This window comes from Piliocolobus tephrosceles, chromosome 1, assembly GCF_002776525.5.
Source record: "Piliocolobus tephrosceles isolate RC106 chromosome 1, ASM277652v3, whole genome shotgun sequence".
NCBI classification, from domain to species: Eukaryota; Metazoa; Chordata; class Mammalia; order Primates; family Cercopithecidae; genus Piliocolobus; species Piliocolobus tephrosceles.
Genome location: NC_045434.1, coordinates 202,144,090 through 202,167,368, shown reverse-complemented (window position 1 = coordinate 202,167,368; position 23,279 = coordinate 202,144,090). Strand labels below are relative to the sequence as shown.

Here is a 23,279-nt window from a genome sequence, read left to right as displayed (position 1 = left end):
TAAATAATAATTACAACTATGTTGAGTGCCTGTTATGTGTCAGGTTTGGGGAGGGGTGGGAAGTTTTGCAGGCACCATCCCATTGAACCTTTACAACACAACTATAATGCAGATTACAGATGAGGAAACTGAGGCTCAGGTAAGTAACTTGCTCAAGGTTATACAGCTAAAAGCAATAGGGATGGGCGTCAAACCCAGGGGATCCTTCTTCAGAGACTGTTCCCTGATCTCTGTAATGCATCTCCTTTCTAAAATTATCAGAGATAACCCAAATCCTTCTTGTAAACATCAGCATTCATTGAGCTATCTCCTACAGGTTATGCTTTAATTTTTTTATTTGTTTGAGACAGGGTCTCGCTCTGTCGCCCAGGCTGGAGTACGGTGGTGCAATCACAGCTCTCTGCAGCCTCCCACCCCAGGATCCTCCCACCTCAGCGTCCCCAGTAGTTAGGACTAGACATGCACGCCACACCCAGCTAATTTTTTTAAAAAATTTTTGTAAAGTCAAGGTTTCACTACGTTGTCCATGCTGGTCTGGAACTCCTGGGTTCACGTGATCCTCCTGACTTGCCCTCCCAAAGTGCTGGGATTACAGGTGTGAGTCACCACGCCAAGCCTAAATTCTTGTATTTTCATGTTTACATGTATGAGTATTTATGTAGGGAGAATTTCTAGAGGTAGAATTGCTAGGTCAATGGGTGTAGGCACTGTTAATCTTGATCAACATTGTCTAATTTTTCTCCATAATGTCCAATTTTACATTTATGAGCAATATGTGGGAATTTCTTTTCTTTTTTTCTGGAGACAGAGTCTTGCTCTGTAGCCCAGGCTGGAGTGTAGTGGAATGATCTCAACTCACTGCAACCTCCGCCTCCTGAGTTAAGTGATTCTCGTGCTTCTGCCTCCCAAGTAGCAGGCATGCATGACCACGCCCAGCTAATTTTTATATTTTTAGTAGAGAGAAGATTTCACTATACTGGCCAGACTGGTCTTGAACTCCTGATCTCAAGTGATCCGCCTGCCTTGGCCTCCCAAAGTATTGGGATTACAGGCGAAGCCACTGTGCCTAGCTGGGAATCTCTTTTCACCCACACTTTTGCTAACAAACTTTTTGACAAGTTCTATTAAAAATTTAAGGTTAGACCTCATTTTAAGTTTGTGTGTGTGTATTTACCAAATTCATGATCATCCCTTGGGTTGAAAATCATCAAAGATATCTCAGGGTGTTAATAATCTAACAATTCCAACCCTATGCTTATAAAAAGTAATTCTTATTTGACCCCAATTGTATTTAAGGAATGGAGTTTAAAAAAACTGTTATATATAACAGGCTGATTTAATAAAGATATTTTACTTTTGTGGAGCAATCTACAGTTTTTAGACACATCATCTGCAGTTTTTAAACACATCTTACCTACTGGCCTGATTCAATGTATGTAAAATGTGTCCCGCCAGGCCCAACATTGTTTTTAATAACAAAATAATGAAAGTAACCTAAATGTTATCAATAGTAAATTGGCTGAATAATTTTTTTAAATATGTGTATGTGTGCATAGTCAGGTGAAAAAGCAAACAGCAAAACTAAGGAGGAACCCCGTTTATTTTTAAAAGGAGAGAGAAGAGTATACTATATATATTGCATGTCTCCAGAAGGATTCACAAAAAGCTGATAATAATTGGTTCTTTCCATAGAAGGGAATGAGGTGGCTAGAGAACAGAGAAGGTGACTTTTCACTCTGTTGTATTTTTGAGTGTGAATGTACAGCATATTTTGAATTAATAAAACTAGAATTAAAAAAAAAAAAAAGCGACCAGGTGAGGTGGCTCACGCCTGTAATCCCAGCACTTTGGGAGGCCAAGGCGGATGGATCACCTGAGGTCAGGAGTTCGAGACCAGCCTGTCCAACATGGTGGAACCCTATCTCTACTAAAAATACAAAAAATTAGCCGGGCGTGGCCAAGCGCTGTGGCTCACGCCTATAATCCCAGCACTTTGGGAGGCCCAGGTGGGCAGATTGCCTGAAGTTGGTAAGTCGGGAGTTCGAGACCAGTCTGACCAACATAGAGAAACCCTGTCTCTATTAAAAATACAAAATTAGCTGGGCGTGGTGGCACATGCCTATAATCCCAGTTACTCAGGAGGCTGAGGCAGGAGAATCACTTGAACCCGGGAGGCGCAGTTTGTGGTGAGCCGAGATCGCTCCATTGCACTCCAACCTGGGTGACAGAGTGAGACTCCACCTCAGAAAAAAAAAAAAAAAAAAGAATATGCTATTTACTTCACAACCAACAATTACAGAGAGCCTCCTGCATCCAAGGTTCTAGGTTGGGCATTAGGAGGTACACCTTATATGGCCAGCCTCTTCCCTCTGGTTGGTTGGGGCCTTGTGAGGAGGTTACAGATTGTCTGATCCAATGAAATTAGGACAACCAAAGTGCCACCAGCTGCCTGCAGTAGGGAGGCGCTGTTTATTTCCATCAGGGAAGGAATTGGAGTTCTGTTAACAGAATGGAGGGTGGAGTGGCTGGGATTGAAGTAGGAAAGCCTTTCATGAAGAGGGGGAAAAAGACAGCAAAGGTACAAAGCTAGCAAGAGTTGGCCCAGTATAGCTGGAGCCCAGGATATGCGACAGAGAGCAAGGAGCAAGTAATTGAAAAGGAGGGTTGAGGCCAGATCCTGTAGGTCCCTAAATGCCAAACCGAAACTTTAAACTTCATCATTTTGGGGACGGTATCCAGTAAAGCTTTTTGAGGATCAGCAAGGGTGCAATCTAACCTGTTTTTTAAATATATATATATATAATCAAAATTCTTGCATCCTTAGGTTACAGCAAGGAAGAGAACAAAAAGGGGTCCTTAAAAGAAAACGGGCCGAGTGCTCCACTGCGATAAGTTAGGGGTCTTTGCTTACAGGTTCTGACTATTTTGGGCCTCCTTGTTTTATTCTCCAGGCCCTTTTATGAGTTCCTTGGGAGCTCATTAAAGCCATCACTCTTAAATGACACAGTGTGGTTTTAAATAACCCTTCCATTTTTTTGCCAAAGGCTGAAATCCTTCATTAGCTATGCTGAGCACAGTCCTATTGGGACAATCTGAAATTTACATCATGTGGACCTTGTTAGGAGCGATGAGAGATGGGCAATTTCAGCTGCAGCCAGATGTCCCGAGGGAACCATTCCCAGCCTGGAAGGCTGTCCTCACTGAATCACAAGTTAAAGATGAGCCTCTGACTTCAAGAAAGGGAGGTAAATTCCTAAGACAGGAGGCAGAGCTTCCTGGGAGAAACAGAGTTACTAAGGACAATGCCACTGGAGGCATTTCACTTTAGATTTAATTCAGATTTCCCTTCGGAGGAGCAAAAATTCCCTGTGAGTCACTGGGTAAATGCCTCTTAGGCATTCGCCAAGGTCCAGGGACCAAATAGGTATGAGAGTGGCATCTTAGCACCTGCACTGACATTGCCCCAGATGCCACAGGAAACAGGAAATGAAAAAGATGTTAATAATAGCATCAGGTGGTCACTCAGTTTCCTTCCAGAACGTTCTCTTGGGAGAGTCCCTGACATAAGAATTATCCAATACAGTGAGCATGTTTTTAGTGAGCATTTATCCTATGCAATGTACTCCCCCGGATGCATGGCGGGACTCAGGGGTAATGTGCAGGACATGCTCCCTGGCCTCGTGGAAGGTACAGGGGAGACTCTTTTATGATTTAATCCCCACCTATTTGTGAAAAAAATCTGAGATAACTTCATTAAGTGGAACACATCATAAGATAGATGTATTAAAAATAAATAGGGCCAGGCGCAGTGGCTCACGCCTGTAATCCCAGCACTTTGGGAGGCCAAGGCAGGCGGATCACTTGAGGCCAGGAGTTCAAGACCAGCCTGGCCAACATGGCGAAACCCCGTCTCTACTAAAAATACAAAAAAAAAAAAAAAATTAGCCAGGCATGGTGGCACATGCCTGTAATCCCAGCTACTCAGCAGGTTGAGGTGGAAGAATTGCTTAAACCTGGGAGGCAGAGGTTGCAGTGAGCTGAGATCGCACCACTGCACTCTAGCCTGGGCGACAGAGCAAGACTCTGTCTCAAAAAATACATACATACATACATATAGGGCCGGGTGCAGTGGTTCCCGCCTGTAATCCCAGCATTTTGGGAGGCCTAAGCTGGTGGATCACTTGGGGTCAGGAGTTTAAGACCAGCCTGACTAACATGGTAAAAACCCATCTCTACTAAAAAAATGCCAAATCAGCCAGGCATGATGGCACAAGCCTGTAATCCCGGCTACTTGGAAGGCTGAGGCAGGAGAATCGTTTGAACCCAGGAGGCAGAGGTTGCAGGGAGGCGGAGGTTGCAGTGAGCTGAGATTGCGCCATTGGGCAACAAGAGCAAAACTCTGAAGAAAGACAGAGAGAGAGAGACCAGGCAGTGGCAGAGAGAGAGAGACCAGGCACAATGCCTCACACCTGTAATCCCAGCACTTTGGGAAACTGAAGCGGGAGGGTCACATGAGCCCTTTTAAGGTATAGTAAGCTATGGCAGCACTATTAGATTTCTCACTAGAAATAAAAGTTGCTAAGAGTTAACATTGTAACATGTAGTTGAGACCACTGGAGAAACAGTTTTATACACAAGGTGTGTAGGGAATGTGTTTTTGGTAAAAGATCAGGATGGGTGTGGTGGCTCATGCCTGTAATCCCAGCACTTTGGGAGGCTAAGACCGGTGGATCACTTGAGGCCAAGAATTCGAGACCAGCCTGCATGGTGAAACCCCGTCTCTACTAAAAATACAAAAATTAGCCAGGTGTAGTGGCATGCACCTGAAGTCCCAGCTACTGGGGAGACTGAGGCAGGAGAATCGCTTGAACCCGGGAAGCAGTGAGCCAAGATTGTGCTACTGCACTCCAGCCTGGGTGACACAGCAAGACTCCGTCAAAGAAGAAGAAAGAAGAAGAAGGAGAAGGAGAAGGAGAGGAAGAAGACGGCATGGGAATATGGCTTTTGTTAAAGGGAATGTAATTTTGTCTAGTTCAGAGGTTTTAAAAAAAAAAAGATTGTCTTAACTTCAAAGACTAACAGAACAAAACTGAAGGTTTAAGCAAAGTGAAAAGGGTTCGTAAAGGGTTGATCTTGTAAAAATTCTATGAGTATACAGGCCGGACACGGTGGCTCACACTTGTAATCCCAGCACTTTGGGAGGCCAAGGCAGGCGGAATACCTGAGGTCAGGAATTTGAGACCAGCCTGGCCAACATGGTGAAACCCAATCTCTACTAAAAATACAAAAAATAGCCGGGCATGTTGACATGCACCTATAATCCCAGCTACTTGGGAGGCTGAGGCAGGCGAATTGCTTGAACCAAGGAGGCAGATGTTGCAATGAGCTGACATTGATTGTGTCATTGCATTCCTGCCTGGGAGACAAGTGCGAGACTCCACCTCAAAAAAAAAAAAATTCTTGGGCCAGGCGTGGTGGCTCACGCCTGTAATCCCAGCACTTTGGGAGGCCAAGGAAGGTGGATCACCTGAGGTCAGGAGTTCAAGACCAGCCTGGCCAACATGGTGAAACCCCATCTCTACTAAAAATATATAAATCAGCTGGGTGTGGTGGCGCACATCTGCAATCCCAGCTGCTTGGGAGGCTGAGGCAGGCGAATTGCTTGAACCCAGAAGGTGGAGGTTGCAGTGAGCCAAGATTGTGCCACTGGACTCCAGCCTGGGCAATAGAGACTCCATCTCAAAAAAAAAAAGAAAAAAAATTCTTTGGGTACAAACACATTGGCAAAAATTTGAAAGAAATTATTTAGCTTTTTTCCTTAGGTAAAAACATTAAAATCATACCAACGTGGGGCCAGATTCTGGGCCCATCTGTCCGAATAACAGGGTTTTCTTAGAAACTGATCTACTGTTTGATGGAAAATTGTAAAGGGTTCTAAAAAGTTCATGAAAATCTTACCTTATGGTCAAACTAATGAAAACTGGATAGAGATATAAAGTTTTATTGTAAAAACTAGCTTTAACATTAAAGATGCATTAATGCAGACATGAAATTTGGTTTTGTCTTTTGAAGATGATTTTTATGTAATGTTAAAAGATAATGAAAGAGTTTTGTTTTCTCCTTTGGGTAAATGGCAGGAAAAAGAAGGGAGGAGAGAGAAAAGAGACAGATTCAGTTGGCTTCATGCTGTCTTCATTGGGTCTTGTTTGGAAAGCTAAGTCTCCTCTATCAGAGTAAAGTTTTTTTAGTTTTAATTTTTTTTGGAGTTATCATTTTGGCCAAATGATTGACTTATGGTGACCTGGGATTCTATTTTGTGATATCCAGTGTTTTAAACCTTTGATATTTGACTATCCAAAATCAAGTTATAAATTATATCTCTTTCTTATCTAATATTTTAGATATAGGCCCAAAAATAACATTTGCTTATTTGGTACAAAACTCATACAGGAAGCATTGTCAAATATGAAATGGTGTTTGGCTTTCTTTGATCTGTATTTGTGTAAATGTTTTATTGTTATATGTTCCAAAATTATGTAAAACTCCTAAAATTATAATATGACTTAGTATATGTTATCAGTAATAATTATAATTATTATTTTAACAGACTATGTGCCACAGAGGTGACAAATTTCCTTGTCAATTATGTCTTTAACTGTGGCTGCCCTAAAATGGTACTGTCATCCACAGACAGTTGTTGTCTTGCTTTGGTCCTCTTTAAAAGAAGGTTTTTTTTTTTTTTTTTTTTTTTTTTTTTGAGACGGAGTCTCGCTTTGTCGCCCAGGCTGGAGTGCAGTGGCCGGATCGCAGCTTACTGCGAGCTCCGCCTCCCGGGTTTACGCCATTCTCCTGCCTCAGCCTCCCGAGTAGCTGGGACTACAGGCGCCCGCCACCTCGCCCGGCTAGTTTTTTTTTCTGTATTTTTAGTAGAGACGGGGTTTCACCGTGTTAGCCAGGATGGTCTCGATCTCCTGACCTCGTGATCCACCCGTCTCGGCCTCCCAAAATGCTGGGATTACAGGCTTGAGCCACCGCGCCCAGCCTAAAAGAAGGTTTTATAATCAGCTATAAAATTTAACAGGTGCTCTTAAATGCAGGATTCTGATTAATAACGCTGGAGATTGTGACATTAGAATAGAGGAAAATCTTTCAAATAGAAGAGTGAATGGTGTTTGGTGTACTTTGGACTGTATTTCTGTAAACATGTTATTAATATGTGCTCCAAAATTATGGGAAACTTCTATAATGTTGATATAATTTAGTGTACATTATTAATAATTATAATTGTTATGTAAAATTGCTGCATGCCACAGAAGTAACCAAAATTCCTACCCAATTGTAGCTTTAATAGTGACTGTAGACTTTTGTCATCTACATTTTGTCTCACTTTGGTCATTTTCAAAAGGCAGTTTTTAATCAGATATAGGACTCTAAGTGCAGGTCTCAGACAACTTTAAAAATTGTGCTATTGGAATAGAGGAAAAAATCAAACTTCTAAGATGCTCATGGAGAACTAATGTGTTAAACATTGTCAAACCTTTTGTTTTTAGAGTCAAGAGAATTTATTTCTTTAGAGCTATTTGCAACTTTTAAGAAGTGAGTAAAATATACTCCTGTGAACAAAATTTGTAGCATGTTTGTTCCTCTCTACCTGATTTCTCCAGAATTTGGAAATTATTTGAATATTCTCAATTTATGGCAGTATAGTTAATTGCATAAGTGCAATAAGAATCTATTTTCTGGCTGGGTGCAGTGGCTCACACCTGTAATCCCAGCACTTTGGGAGGCCAAGGCAGGCAGATCACGAGGTCAGGAGATTGAGACCATCCTGGCTAACATGGTGAAACCCCATCTCTACTAAAAATACAAAAAAATTACCCAGGCATGGTGGTAGGCACTTGCAGTCCCAGCTACTTGAGAGGCTGAGGCAGGAGAATGGCATGAACCCGGGAGGCAGAGCTTGCAGTGAGCCGAGATTGCACCACTGCACTCCAGCCTGGATGACAGAGCAAGACTCCGTCTAAAAAAAAAAAAAAAAGAAGAAAAAAAAAAGAATCTGTTTTCTTTTGTAATAGGACACAATTGGAGAAATTGGTTATTTCACCAAGGCTTTGACTGGAATGACATGCTTCCTTTAAAGAATCAAAGTTGACTTATAGAGCCAATTAAAGCCTATTGGGGAATCTGGCCTCATATCTTGTCCACACAGAGTCCCTGTACAAGGTTCCTGACCTGTGGTAAGTAAAGATTTTCACTTTCTAACAGGCCCAGAGACCCCAAGTTATCTTGGGACCTCAAGAGGAGAGGAATTTGCCCAACTCATAAGTATTTAAGTATAAAAACCCATGGCTGGGCTTGGCTTTTAAAAAGACTTATCTGAGATTTTTCATGGAACAGAGGTTTGGTTTTTGTTTGGTTGGTTGGTTTTGTTTTGTTTTGTTTTCTGAGACAGAGTTTCGCTCTTATTGCCCAGGCTGGAGTGCAATGGCGTAATCTTGGCTCACCACAACCTCCGCCTCCTGGATTCAAGCAATTCTCTTGCCTTAGCTTCCCAAGTTGTTGGGATTACAGGTATGTGCCACCACGCCCGGCTAATTTTGTATTTTTAGTAGAGATTGGGTTTCTCCATGTTGGTCAGGCTGGTCTCGAACTCCCGACCTCAGGTGATCCACCCTCCTCGGGGAACAGAGTTCTATCAAAGCCAATTTAAAAAGCCTAAGTGAAAAATAATTATTCTTTCTGCACTTTATGCAAATAATCAGGCCAAGTACAGTAAAACTAATACTTTGTAAACAAATCAGTTCCATCATGATTTGTTTTTAATAAAAATGAGGACTGGAGAGAAATAAATTATGCTTCAAAAGAAAAACTATAGTACACTGTTGTTAGCTGTTCTTGAGTTTTTTTCTGCAGTTTAGACTAAATTCTACATTCTTTGTGGGTTAGAAGTCCCCAAACTAATGCTTTCAAAGCTTTGCTTTTAAAACTGGGAATTGTACTCCTAATCCTAGGACTCGTTACACTGTAGTAAAACTATGGATGAAATACGAATGTTTTTGCCACGCAAGCCTTGAAAGCCCATTCAGGCCTGCAGGAGTCACTCAGTGGCAAGGCAGTTCCATTCTTCTCACCTTGGGGTTCACTCCCATTCCCACTATGTCCGTCCGTACCCTGTCAGCAGGAAGAAGCCAGAGAGATTGACGGCCTTTTCCCATCTTCATAGCCTACACCTTAAGATTAAGGTGTTATGGAACCCAAAGGGAGGGACTGAAACTGCCTTTGCAAAATTATGACTGAGACAGTGAAAGCAATGTAACTTAACTGCCTCCATCTTGCCTCCAACCTCCAGGCTGCCCTTGTTCATTCCTGGGTGTAGGCTGAAGTAACTTTGGGAGAAACTTAGTTTATAGTTGAAACAGACGGTAACAGCCCTTTCCCAAAGCAGACTTCCTTCTTGCTGGGAAACTAGATTGCCTTTGTAGGACTAACATTAACCACAAGATTAGAAATTATGGTTTAGGAGTCACACAGCTGGAGGCTGCAAGATTTTGACCCTCCCTAAACTGCTCCTAAGATCAGTGCTTGAGATATTTGGCAGACCCTGCACTTGATGGATCAGCTGGCCTCACCCAGATCAATAAACTGGCTCGTCTGATCTATCTGATCTTGTGGCCGCCGCCCAGGAACTGACTGAGCACAAGAAGACAGCCCCGACTCCCTATGATTTCATCTCTGACCAATCAGCACTCCTGGCTCACTGGCTTCCCCCCCACCCACCAAGTTATCCTTTAAAACTCTGCTCTCCGAATGCTCAGAGAGACTGATTTGTGTAATGATTAAAACTCTGGTCTCCTGAAAAGAAAAGAAAGACTAATTTGACAAATGAGTGTCAACTTCTTATTCTCTTAAATTGTCTTTTTGAAGAGCAGAAGTTCTTCATTTTTATATAGTCCAATTTATCCATTTTTTTCTTTTATGGATCATTCTTTTGGTGTTGCATCTAAGAAATCTTTGCCTAACCTAAGGTCACAAAGATTTTTTTTTTCCTATGTTTTCTTCCAAAAGTTTTATAGTTTTAGGTTTTACATTTAGGTCTAAGATTCATCTTGGAGTGAATGTTTCCATCCGGTGTGCAGGCACTATTTTCCATGAACCATTTCATGCCATTCTCACATCATTCATCAAAGATATCAGGTATTATTTTTGCTCCCATTTTACAGATGAGGAAACTGAGGCTTTGTGAGGTGAAGTTGCAGGGTATAACCAACTCCTTCTTTCTCCAGAGCTATATGCTTAAGGACAAAACTATATTCGCTTTTATTTAGTTCATGTTATTGTCCCTAAAATCAACTTGATTGATGAAGTTGAGTCCACAGATTGATTGATTGATTGATTGATCAGATCATTTCCTTCCTTAAATTACACATCACTCCTATTCAAATACTTAGGCAGTGACCGCCCATTTGGAGAACTTGTCTGGAAACCAGGGTTCCTGGGTTCTCACCTGGGCTCAGATCAGTATCGCCACTGGGAAAAAACGCAAATTATTTCCAAAATCATCTCTAAGGGTCCCTCAGTCTCAGCATCCTAAGATCTCTGGGATTTTCCTGGGAATTTATAGTCAGTCATTGATGCAGTTGACATTTTTAGCCACAAGGAGGCACCAGGAGCACAGGATGCAGAAGGCGAAGCAAAGCGCCCTGAAGGAGGATCTGGAACCCAGGAATGGGAGGTGAAGGCGGAAGGGTGAAGGAGGTCTGGAGATTGAAGGGAAACAGGCTAACTGTGGCCGGGTTGTGTCCAGGCGCCCAGTTCAGCCTCAGGCTTGCTATTTGCCAGCAGGCCCTGGGCCCGTCACCTGTAACTACCTTCACCTCCAGCCTCATCTGAAAACCACAGGAACACCGTCTTTATCAAGGAGCCCGCTGGTCACCTGAAAGCTGCCGGTACCCTGTGGATTGGGAAAGGGTGAACTAGGACAGGCTTGGGAGTCAGGCACCGGAGTCTGGGATCCGCGCTGCCATTTACCCGCCATGTTCTCTCCGGCAAGTGCCCTGAGGTCCCTGAGTCTCTTTCCCATCTGCAAAATGGGGAGATGGAAATAGATGATTCCTCGGGTGTCTTTCAGCTGGGATACTTCTTTTTTTTTTTTTTTTTTTTTTTTTTTCTTGAGACAGAGTCTCACTCTGTTGTCCAGGCTGGAGTGCAGTGGCACGATCTCAGCTCACTGCAACCTCCGCCTCCTAGCTTCAAGCAGTTCTCCTGCCTCAGCCTCCTGAGTAGCTGGGACTACAGGCGCCCGCCACCACGCCCGGCTAATTTTTGTATTTTCAGTAGAGACGGGGTTTCACCATGTTGGCGAACTCCTTGACCTCAGGTGATCCGCCTGCCTCACCTCTCAAAGCACTGGGATTACAGGCATGAGCCACCATGTCCGGCCGCAGCTGGGATTCTATTCGAACGACCTGAAAACTAGAGAAAGGAATGCATCCTCCTCTCTGTGTACTGGGCAGACCATCCCAACATTAAGAGTCTTAGTTTCCACCACAGCTAGAAAAAGGGAGTAATAGCTCTGCCTTCTGCACAGCACTGCCCTAGGCCCAGATAAGCTAATGTGTGGGAAATTGCTGTAGGCAGGTTAGGAATTCTCCTTTTCATTATTATTTATGTTCTTGGCTTGTGAAATGCAGGCATATTCTCAGTGTTGAGATAGTACCTGGTGCTCAATAAGTATTTGCTGAATACATGAATGAATGAACAAATCCAGTCCAAACTCACTCCCAATAGATGAAGTCCTTCTATAATGATTCAGAGAGGGCCATCCAGACTTTGCTTGAACACTTCCCTTGGTGGAGAGCTCACTACCTCTCAAGGAGTTTATTGTCAGCCATCTTGAATCTGTAACACTTCACCTCCTTGGTCTTGGTTCTGCCACCCAGAGCCTTTGCCTATCCTGAACATAGAGCCTTTCCGCACACCTCAGAAACTTCCTGTGAGTTCTGCCAACCATGGGTCCACCTAACTCTGATGGAAGGAAGTAGAGAAATATTATGGTGGCTGGAAAGGGCACAAGGTCATATGAAGAGCTTTTCCTCAAAATGGGAGGAAGTTGTCTGGGTGGTAGGGGATGGAACCTGAAGAGCAAGCAGAATGAAGATGCAGGAGAGGAATGCATAAATATATGTCCCTCTATGGGACCTAAGCCATAAGGAGGTGGATCTTGGCCTCAGTCCCAGCCGAACATGGTGGTCCCATCCTCCTTGCCTGGGACTGGCTTAGGAATGAGCATGTGATTCAGTTATGTCCAATGAGATGTGAAGGGAAGTCAGTCTGCTGAGGGGCTTCTCTTAAGCAGCACAAGCTGGAAGGGACAGCCCCTTTTCTGCCTCTGGTTGATGAATCTGAATGTGTTGCAACTGCTTAAGTCATGTTGCTGCCACCAAGACCAATACATGGAGCAGGGCATAACTAAGAGAATCACAGAGAAGTGGAGCAGGAGCTTTGATCAAACTGTGCCTGAAGGTGTTCTATGCCTGATTTCCTGTAAGTGAGATCATAAACCTTATTGTGTAATCCCAGTGAACTGGCCATTGGCAAGTACCACCACCACGAGCATCCTAACAGATATGCAGATTTTAAAAATGGACTGTATTAATGTGGGCTCTTTAGTGACAAGTGCAAAAGCCCAATTCTGGCTCACTTCAGCAAAACAAACAAACTAACAGAACAGAATTTGTTGGCTCAAATAACTGAAAAGTACAGAGTTGGTTACATCCAGGGATTCAGAAAATCAGGACTCATCTTTCTGTCTCTGCTCCACCAGCTCCATTCTTAGGCTGTCACTCCCAGATCATTAAAAAGGCCACTGGACCCACAGTCTCACAGCTTTGCAGCCCCAGAAGAAGAGGACTGTTCTTTCCCAATAGTTTCAACACAAGTCTTGGCACTTAAGTCTCATAGGCTGCTTCAGGTCACATGTCCACCCATGAACTAAGCATCAAAGCCAGAGGAGGAAAAGCATCAACTGGCCAAGAACGAGTGATGCCCCATTGTTAGATGTGTCTAGGGTGAGGCGTGACCAGATCAGTTCAATTCAACACATATGTGTTGAGTGCCTTCTATGTGACAAGCACTATCCCAGGTACTGCTGCCCAAAGAAGGGGACATGAATTCTGTATCTATTCCACCAACCATAAGACAAGTCAGAAAGACAGGAGCTCTGAGAAAGTGACAACTGACATCCAACTGAGTTATAACCAACACACACCACGTTCCCTAATGAATCGCTGGTGCTGGAGCCACGTCAGTTGCTGGCAATTGTGAAATGGGCCACATCTACTTTCTTAGCCTCTGTAGAAACCCACTGACTTTGACCCAGTTGTCTGTGGGCCTGTGTTCTTCAGGATATGTTCATTTAATTTTTTTTTAGATGGAATTTCACTCTTGTTGCCCAGGCTGGAGTGCAGTGGTGCAATCTCAGCTCACTGCAACCTCTGCCTTCCAGAGTCAAGCAATTCTCCAGCCTTAGCCTCCCGAGTAGCTGTGATTACAGGCAATCACCACCACACCCAGCTAATTTTTTGTATTTTTAGTAGAGACAGGGTTTCACCATGTTGGCCAGGCTAGTCTCAAATTCCTGACCTCAGGTGATCCACCCCTCAGCCTCCCAAAATGCTGGGATCACAGGCGTGAGGTACCACGCCTGGCCTGTTCATTGAATCTTTAGGGGAGAAAGGTGAACTTCTTTCCATGCCTAAGGTAGCCATGGCTTATGGTCCCAAGAAGCATCTGAAGTGGTAGCAGCTCAAAGCAATGGATGCTGGGGACACTGACTGGTGTGTTTGCTCCTCATCCATCCACCAGTCCCACAAGCTGAGAGTGTGTCTCCCCCTCATCATTTTTCCTAAGAAACAGAATTAAGTATGCCCTGACTGGAGATGAACTAAAGATTTGGATGCTGCGGCTCATTAAGATTGACGACAAGGTCCAAACTGATAGAACCTACCGTGCTGGATTCACAGATGTCATCACCATCGACAAGACCAGAGAGAATTTCCGTCTGATCTGTAACATCAGGATCACTTTGCCATTTACCATATTACAGCTGAGGAGGCCAAGTGCAAATTGTGCAAAGTGAGAAAAATCTTGTGGGTACAAAAGGAATCCCTCATCTAGTGACCGATGATGCTGGCACCATCCACTACCCTGGTCCCCTCATCAAGGTGAATGACACCATTCAAGTTGATTTGGAGACTGGCAAGAGTACTGATGTCATCAAGTTCGACACTGGTAACCTGTGGATGGTGACTGGAGGTGAGAACCCAGGAAGAATTAGTGTGATCACCAACAGAGAGAGGCACCTGCATCTTTTGATGTGGTTCATGTGAAAGATGCCAACAGCAACAGCTTTGCCACCTGGCTTTCCAGCATTTTTGTTATTGGCAAGGGCAACAAAGCATGGATTTCTCTCCCGAGGAAAGGGTATCACCTCACCACTGCTGAAGAGGCAGACAAGAGACTAGCAGCCTACAAAAAGCAGTGGGTGAAATGGTGTCTAGGTGATATGTTAATAAGATCTTTGTACCCAATTTAAAATAATGCAGCCTAAAAAAATTGGGGTGTATTTGACCAACTGGATCAACTAATACAATGTTTTTAACTTGCAATTTGAAAATAACAAGTAGAGCTTATATTAGCCAAGAATTCGTTATTTATTGAAAATAACAAGTAGAGCTTATATTAGCCAAGAATTTGTTTGGTTACAAGTTATTAAAACGCAACTCAAAGTCAAGACTAAGAGGAGGCCAGTGAGGAGCTCAGGGTGAGAAATGTAGGACGGTGCTCACGGTCAGGTTTGTAAGGATGCCTCCTCCAATTCTGCTCCTCAAGTGCCTCATTTGACTTGCTCTGTTCCCACTTCTGATCCAACTCAAACTAGCTTAAGCCAAAAAGGAAAAATTACAGGCTCAATAGCCGAACTAGAAAAGGCACAGTGATGAAGCTGGCCCAGAGTACACATGGATCCAGGGTTCAAATGCACCCATATTTATTTACTCCTCTCCCGCCACCTCCTCCTGTCTCCCTCCTCATTCTCTCCTCTGCTTTTCTCTGCCAGTTTGCTTCAGTCTCTCCAGTCTCTCCTGAGAAAGACCACCATTAGTCTTTCTCCTTACAATTAGTTCATAGTCATATATAGCACCAGGCTAAGCTCTTTATCTTGCAAGCAGAACTAGGGGGAGGCAGAGGACTAGGAGAAAGACTTCCCATTGGCTATCTTGGGCCAGTGTGCATGCCTGGACCAATCACTGTGGTGATAATATATTTGCCCATGTTGGACAGAACTCACCCGCGTGGTCTAGGGGCTGGAGGCTGAGACCACAAGACAGGAGGGTCTGATGGGCAGACCAAGACAACTGTTAGTATTTCAAGTCTGAAATACTCTAGCCTTTATTTTTATCTTCCTATTGAAACAATTATTTTTAAATCACAGTTTGATAATCTGAGGTTTCTTTTAAAATGTAACTATATTTGTTCCAGTAATAAAAATAAGAGAAAAAAAAAAAAAAAGCGACCGGGCGCGGTGGCTCACGCCTGTAATCCCAGTACTTTGGGAGGCTGAGGTGGGCTGACCATCTGACGTCAGGAGTTCAGGACCAGCCTTACCAACATGGAGAAACCACATCTCTACTAAAAATACAAAAATTAGCCAGGCGTGGTGGTGCATGCCTGTAATCCCAGCTACTTAGGAAGCTGAGACAAGAGGACCACTTGAACCCGGGAGGCGGAGATTGCAGTGAGCCAAGATCCCACCACTGCACTGCAGCCTGGGCGACAAAGTGAGACTCTGTCTCAAAAAAAAAAAAAGAAAAGAAAAAAAAAATGCAGCTATTGAATTACAGAATAGATTCCACTCAGGGGCAGGAAGAGGCAATGGGGAAAGAGATAAATTAGAAAGGAGAAATTAGAACCAGCTCATAGAGGCCCTTGAGTTCATTATTTTAATACATTTGCATTAAATGCCTATTCAGTGCCAGGAATGGTAAAGTTTGGATTCTATTCTGTAAGCAGCAAGGATTGTTTCGGGCAGAGGCATGTCAGAGTAAGAGAAACTGCTCTGAAAAGCCAACAAACCATGGGTGATCCTGGAAGAGAGAGAACAAGCCCACCTGCTGGAGAGGTAGTCCCAGGCCCAGAAATCAGCGGGCAGCACTTGCGGAGCACAGCCTCAATGCCCCACCAGCCACAGTGCCCGCTGGGGGATGGTTTCTAGGATCTCGATGCCCACAGGATAGGATCTGCCACCTTTCAAGTAGCCACGGGTTGGTCCCTAAGACCCTTGAGCCTCCATTTTCCTCATCTGCTCACTGTTTACCAAGAACACGTACATTGAGAAAACGTTGTGTCAAAAGACAACTAATGTTTATCAAATGCTTATTCTGTGCTAAATCCTTTGCATGCATCATCTGATCAAATCTTTGTGCTAACCTGTGCAGAGACAGCTAATTTTGCCCCATATTTGTTCTATCCATTGTTACCTGGTTTAAAAAAAAAAAAAAATCTCTACTCTTTGGCTGGGCACTTAAAAACTGCCTTTCTCAGCCCTCCTTGCAGAGGTATAACCACGTGACTAAGTTCTGGCCAAGGGAAAAGAAAGTAAAGTGTCACATCAAACTTCTAGGGAATGTTTTTTGTTCTGTTTTGTTTTGTTTTTTGAGATGGAATTTCGCTCTTGTTACCCAGGCTGAAGTGCAATGGCGCAATCTCAGCTTACTGCAACCTCCACCTCCCGGGTTCAAATGATTCTCCTGCCTCAGCCTCCCAAGTAGCTGGGATTGCAGCCATGCGCAACCACACCCAGCTAATTTTGTATTTTTAGTAGAGATGGGGTTTCTCCATGTTGGTCAGGCTGGTCTCCAACTCCTGACTCAGGTGATCCACTTGCCTCAACCTCCCACAGTACTGGGATTACAGGCGTGAGCCACCGTGCCCGGCCTTCTACGGAATGTTCTTAAAGGGAAAGAGGCACATTCTTTCTTTCTCTCTGTTGACTGGAATGTAGTCAAGATAGTTGGAGCTCCAGCATCCATCTTTGACCACGAGGTAGTAGCTAGGTATTGAGGATGACAAGGCAAGAAGATAAAAGACACTTGGGTCCCCAGTGGCTGTAAAGCCACCCTGGACTTCTCATATTTATTATAGCAAAGTGAACCTTTGTCTTTTTTGAGCCACTGTTGTTTGGTTTTTTTGTTACTCCCAACCAAACCTAATCCTAACTGCTATTCGTAACTCCCTTGCACTGGCTGTCCCTACCCCCTTCCCTGCTTTCATTTTTCTCCAGAGCACTTATTACCAGCTAATGTATTACATTTGAGTAATCTGCACATTTACCATTGGTCTTCTCCAATAGAATGTAAGCTCACAAGGGCAGGAATTTTGTGCGGTTTGTCCACTTTCACATTTCCACCTTTTCCATAGTTCTTGAACACAGTAGACACTCAGTACATATGTGTTGAATTGATTAATTGAAGGATAATTAACACTAAAGGTAAGTAATCTTACAATCTTATAGATGAGGATGCTGAGGCTCAGAGAGGGACACAAATTAGAAAGGGATGGCTCCTGGAAATTCACCAAGGCAATCTGGCTGCAAAATGCATGCTCCTCAATACTAACTCAACTGCCAACAAATGCACAAAAGTCCCTCAAAAGCCTTCTAGCTGAAACCATACACTGTCTTTAATGGGGAAAGCTACACTTCTTCAGGGAGGAAATGTGAGCAGAAGTCCAAGGCCAAGAAGATTCTCTGAGGACTCAGGCTTAGTTACTAATGAATATTGGGAGTAAAAACGGGAAATCTCAAATATCCTTGATTCTAGGACACCATTGATTGTAAGACACACCACCAATTTAATTGGGGATAGGAAAAGAAACACTTCATTAAATATACACATCAGTCACGAGAAACATTGTGATTTCAGAAACATTATAATGGAGAGAATCTGCATCTTCAATTGAAGGGATGGGATAATCAAAGATGCCTCCGGGAAACTTGTTAAAGGACTTTTCTTAAATCTTCCTGGAAGGAATACAGTTTGACCAATCTTTTCTGTAAGAGAACCTAAAACAAGGCTAAATTCTTTGATTTCCACCCACCACCCACATCTCTGCTACAGTTAATCACTCCCTTCCTTCCCGTGCACGCCTCTTTCAGTGAAGCTGTTGAGTAATGAATGTGTTATTATCTCTTCTGTAATACGGGGCTGGAGAGTGAGAATCACATCCTTAATCATGCCCTGTTTGCTTCCAAGTCTCCAGCACAGAGCTAGATACGTAGTAGGCACTTAATGAATATTTACTAAGAGAAGGCACGAATGAATCAATGAGCAAATACATAGGAGAATGGATGAATGGTGATGCCCGCACCTGTCAGATTCTCAGTGCACAGGGTGTGTGTGTGTGTGTATCTGTTATCATGTGTGTTCCTGGTAGACTCCAAGAATGTCTCCAGGGATTTGAGCAGCATCAAAGAAGGCAAGAGCAGAAGAGAGACCTCCTTCCAAATAATTGGGGAAAGGCATTGATTATGTGACTTTGTAGAAGAGAGCTGCTTTCACAGTGGGAGTCGGAGAGGGGTCCAGCCTCTAACTCCACTACCCAAAACCTCAGGGTCTCATCAATTCTAGAAGGAAACCTGGTGTTAACCTCACCTCCCCACTGCCCAACTCACAGGCAGGAGAAAGGCGAGGCACATTTTCTCCCCAAAATATGCAGAATGGCGGTTGCCATGAGCACTGGGATCCGCATGTTACTTGACATCCATTTTTTTAGAAGTCTGGTTGCTATGGTAACAAATACCATTTTCCAGACTAAAGATAAATCTCTGGTTCAAATCTGAGGGCGATGACGCTCTTTCTAGACATCTCCTGGAGTGGCAGGGTGGGACCACGCCTGTCACCTCAGGGCTCAGTAAACACAGAGGAATTCAATGGAATTGCACTGAAGCAGCCTAGGAAAAATGTCTGATGGAAGAGGAGTGGAGCTCCCATTTCAGCCTGCCCGGGTTGGGGCTGCCCAGTGCCCTCCTCCAAACCACCCCAGGCATTGTTGATACTGCCCATCACATAGGGAGCAAGTGCTTTCAAAGACCAGCAGTGTTGCTGGTTGGCACATATACCAAGAGCGGGCAGACACAGCCATAGCTAAAAAGCCAGATGTTCTTTCAAAAATAGATATTTATTGAGCACTTGCTATTAGCTATGCATTGTCCTAAGCACTGTGAATACAGATACAAATCATCCCTGAGGAGTCTACAACCTGCTCTTGAGAACACAGATGGGGCCAGGAGCGGTGGCTCATACCTGTAATTCCAGCACTTTGGGAGGTTGAGGTGGGAGAATTGGTTGAGCCCAAGATTTTGAGACAAGCCTGGGCAACATAGTGAGAGCCCTTTTTTTTTTTTTTTTTAAAGATGGTAGATGGTAAACAAAGAAGTATACTGTAGTTTATCAGCAGGTGTTACAGGCCGAGTAGTGAAACCCCCAAAGATGTCCACTTCCCAATCCCTGTTAATTATGTCAATACATTACCTTATGTAGCAAAAGGGATTGTGCAGATGTGATTAAGTTAAGGATCTTGACATCAGATTGTCCTGGATTCTCTGAGTGGGCCCAAGGTAATTGCAAGAGTCCTTATAAGGAGGAGGCAGAAGCTGGGTGTGGTGGCGCATGTCTATAATCCCAGTTACTCAGGAGGTTGAGGAAGGAGTTGGATCGTTCGAGGCCAGGAGTTCGAGTTCAGTCTGGGTAACAAAGCAAGACTTCATTGCTATCTCTCTATCTCTCCATCCATCTATTTATTCAAGACAGGGTCTCACTCTGTCACACAGGCTGGAGTGCAGTGGCGCAATCACAGCTCACTGCAGCCTCGAACTCCTGGGCTCCAGTGATCCTCCTGCCTCAGCCTCCCAAAATGCTGGGATTACAGTGTGAGCTACCTTGGCCTGAGACCCTATCTCTAAAAAGAGAGGCTGGAAATCAGAGAGAAAAGATGCTAAGCTGCTGGTTCTGAAGACAGGGGAAGAAACCATGAGCCCAGGAATGCAGGTGGCCTCTAGAAGCTGGAAAAGGCAGCTAGGGGAGAAACAGATTCTCCCTTAGAGCCTCCAGAAGGAACATAGCTGGCTGAGCACAGTGGCTCACACCTGTAATCCCAACACTTTGACAAGCCGAGGCAGGAGGGTTGTTTGAGGCCAGGAGTTCGAGACCAGCCCAAGCAACATAGTGAGATACCATCTCTTAAACAAAAACAGACAGACAAAACTCAGCCAAGCATGGTGATACATGCCTGTAGTTCCAGCTACTCAGGAGGCTGAGGCAGGAGAATCACTTGAGCCCGGGAGTCCGAGGCTGCAGTGAGCTAAGATCATGCCACTGCATTCCAATCTGGGTTACAGAGCAAGACCCTGTCACTAAAAAATAAGAATAAATTAGAAGGCCATGGCTCACACCTGTAATCCCAGCACTTTGGGAGGCCAAGGCGGGTGGACCACCTGCAGTCAGGAGTTCGAGACCAGCCTGGCCAACATGATGAAACCCCCATCTCTACTAAAAATACAAAAATTAACCAGGTATGATGGTGCATGCCTGTAATCCCAGCTACTCTGGAGGCTGAGGCAGGAGAATTGCTTGAACCCAGGAGGCAGAGGCTGCAGTGGGCCGAGATCATGCCACGGCACTCCAGCCTGGGTGACAGAGACTCCATCTCAAATAAATAAATAAATAAATAAATAAATAAATAAATAAATAAAATAAAAGGAACACAGCCTTGTGGCCCTGTTTTAGACATCTGATTTCAGAACTGTGAGATAATAAACTGTGTTGGTTTAAGCCACCGTTTGTGGCATTTGTTACAGGAACAATAGGAAACTAACACAGATGGTGAGGAGTGCTAGTAAAGACTACAGCAGAGATGCGAGCAGAGTGTGCTGGGGCAGAAGTGGGGAGGTGGAAGCTGAAAATGGTGTGACCGGCATGCTGCTCAGAGAAGGTGGCATTTGGGCCCAGATGAGAAGGGAGTGGTGAGGGAGCCCTCTGGGTGCCTGAAGAATATCCCTGGCCAAGGGAACAGCCCATATGAAGACTCCCAGGTGAGAGTGCCTGGCCTGTTGGGGTTAACAGCAAGGAAGTCAAAGTGGGGCAACACTCTGAGGGGTGGACTAGGGGATGAGGTCAGAGAGGCCACAGGGATGGCTGAGACAAGGCCTAGTTGGCCATGGGGAGCCATGAAGGATTTGGGGTAGGGGAGGGACATGATGAGACTCACTCAGTGGGCCGAGATCATGCGGTGGGAGGGTGGCACGGGTTCCCACTCTGTCACCCAGGCTGGAGTGCAGTGGCGCAATCTCGGCTCACTGCAAGCTCTGCCTCCCGGGTTCACGCCATTCTCCTGCCTCAGCCTCCCAAGTAGCTGGGACTACAGGCGCCCACCACCTCGCCTGGCTAATTTTTTTGTATTTTTAGTAGAGACGGGGTTTCACCATGTTAGTCAGACTGGTCTCAATCTCCTGACCTCGTGATCCACCCACCTTGGCCTCCCAAAGTGCTGGGATTACAGGTGTGAGCCACGGCGCCTGGCCAATGAGACTCACTCTCTAAGGATCTAGCTTAAAGTGTTTGATTAGCACTCTTTTGATACAAGATAGAGTCTTGCAATCCTAAAAGGGCCCCTCTGCTGAGAACAGATTGTACAAGATCCTGGGAAGAGACATGGAGGGCAGTGTGGGGGACCGGTCAGAGTGGTGGGACAAACTATAGGGAAAGGACGCAAACCTTCTGAAAGATCAGAAGGTTCTGCAGAGCCCTGGGGAAGAATAGCTGAAGGCAGCTGTTCTATAACCCTGAAGCAGAGGGCAGGGAGTAGGTACACAGGAGTATGGGAGAATTTATCTTAAACAGGCTTGTTTACTTATGTTGACCAGGAACTGACCTTTGATGATCTGTGCGCGTGTGGTTCCCTGAAAGGGGAACAATAAATCTTAATTACCTACAGGTTGTGTTTGCTCCAAGTTTTCGGCATTGTGCCCGCACTGAATAAAAGAAAGCAGCTTCATCCTCTTGGGGCTGCTCTCTGGCCATGAGAGCCAGGCAGTCCCTGAGCTGCTCTTATGCCGCAAGCCTGTATCTGAGTACTCATTTTATCCATCAGCTAGGGTCTGCGGTACAGACCCAGCCAGGTAGAGAGGAGGTTACTGCGCTGATCCAGATAATAGATGATGGTAGCTTGGACTGGGGTAGGAGCAGCAGACATGGTGAGAGCGAGTCAGATCCTGGGTGTAGCTGGAGATAGAGCTGACATGAATTGCCCAGACTGGTTAAAGGGTATGAAGGAAAGAGAAGAGCTGAGATTGATGCCAAAGTTCTTGACCTGAGCAACCATGGCTGACATTACCATCATTGGTTTATGTCATTTTATTTATTGATTGAGTGAGATAGGGTCTTGCTCTGTCACCCAGGCTGGAGTGCAGTGGCGCGATCATAGCTCATTGTAGCCTCAAACTCCTGGGTTCAAGTAATCCTCCTGCTTCGGCCCCCCAAAGTGCTGGGATTGTAGGCATGAGCCACTGCACCTGGCTGGTTTATGTCACTTTCACTTGGAGTGTATTTACCTCCAAGTGGAGGGCAGAAAAGAGTCTGGAACTGAGAGAGTCCCGACTACAGATATAACTTGGAGGTCATTAGCTTATAAAACAGTGTTTTATGCCAAGAGCCTGATGCACTCACCAGGGGAGCATGAGGCACTCCAGCATCTCAAGGTCAAGGAGATAAGAAATCAGCAAAGGAGCTTGAGATGGAGCTGCCACTAAATAAGAAGGAAACCAAGACAGGAGGTAAATAAAACATATTCAGGAGGAAGCAGTGATCAGCTGTATCAAATGCTGCTGAGAGCTCAGTAGGGGAATCGACCGCTGGATTTAGCAGTGTGGTGATTGTCAGTGACCTTCAGAAGCACTGTGGAAGACAAGGCCAGATAGGAGTGGATCCAAGAGAGAAGGAACTGGACCAACAGGCAGCATTTTTTTCAAGTTGTGCTGTAAAGAAAGACCGAGAAATAGGGCAGTGGCTGGAGAGGAGATGTAAGAACAACAGAGAGGTTTATTTACTTTTTTTTTTTTAGGTCTGTTTTGTATGATGGAAGAAATGATAAACGTTTGTATGCTGATGGAAAATAGTCCAAATGAGGCAAGGGGGTAACTGATAACACAGGAAAACGCAAGGGCTCGC

The 23,279-nt window shown here is 44.6% G+C and overlaps 1 pseudogene; it reads left to right on the top strand.

Annotated features, from left to right (window-relative positions):
- The first annotated feature begins 13,764 nt into the window (after positions 1 to 13,764).
- Positions 13,765 to 18,227, top strand: LOC116418909 (annotated as a pseudogene).
- The last annotated feature ends 5,052 nt before the right edge of the window (positions 18,228 to 23,279 follow it).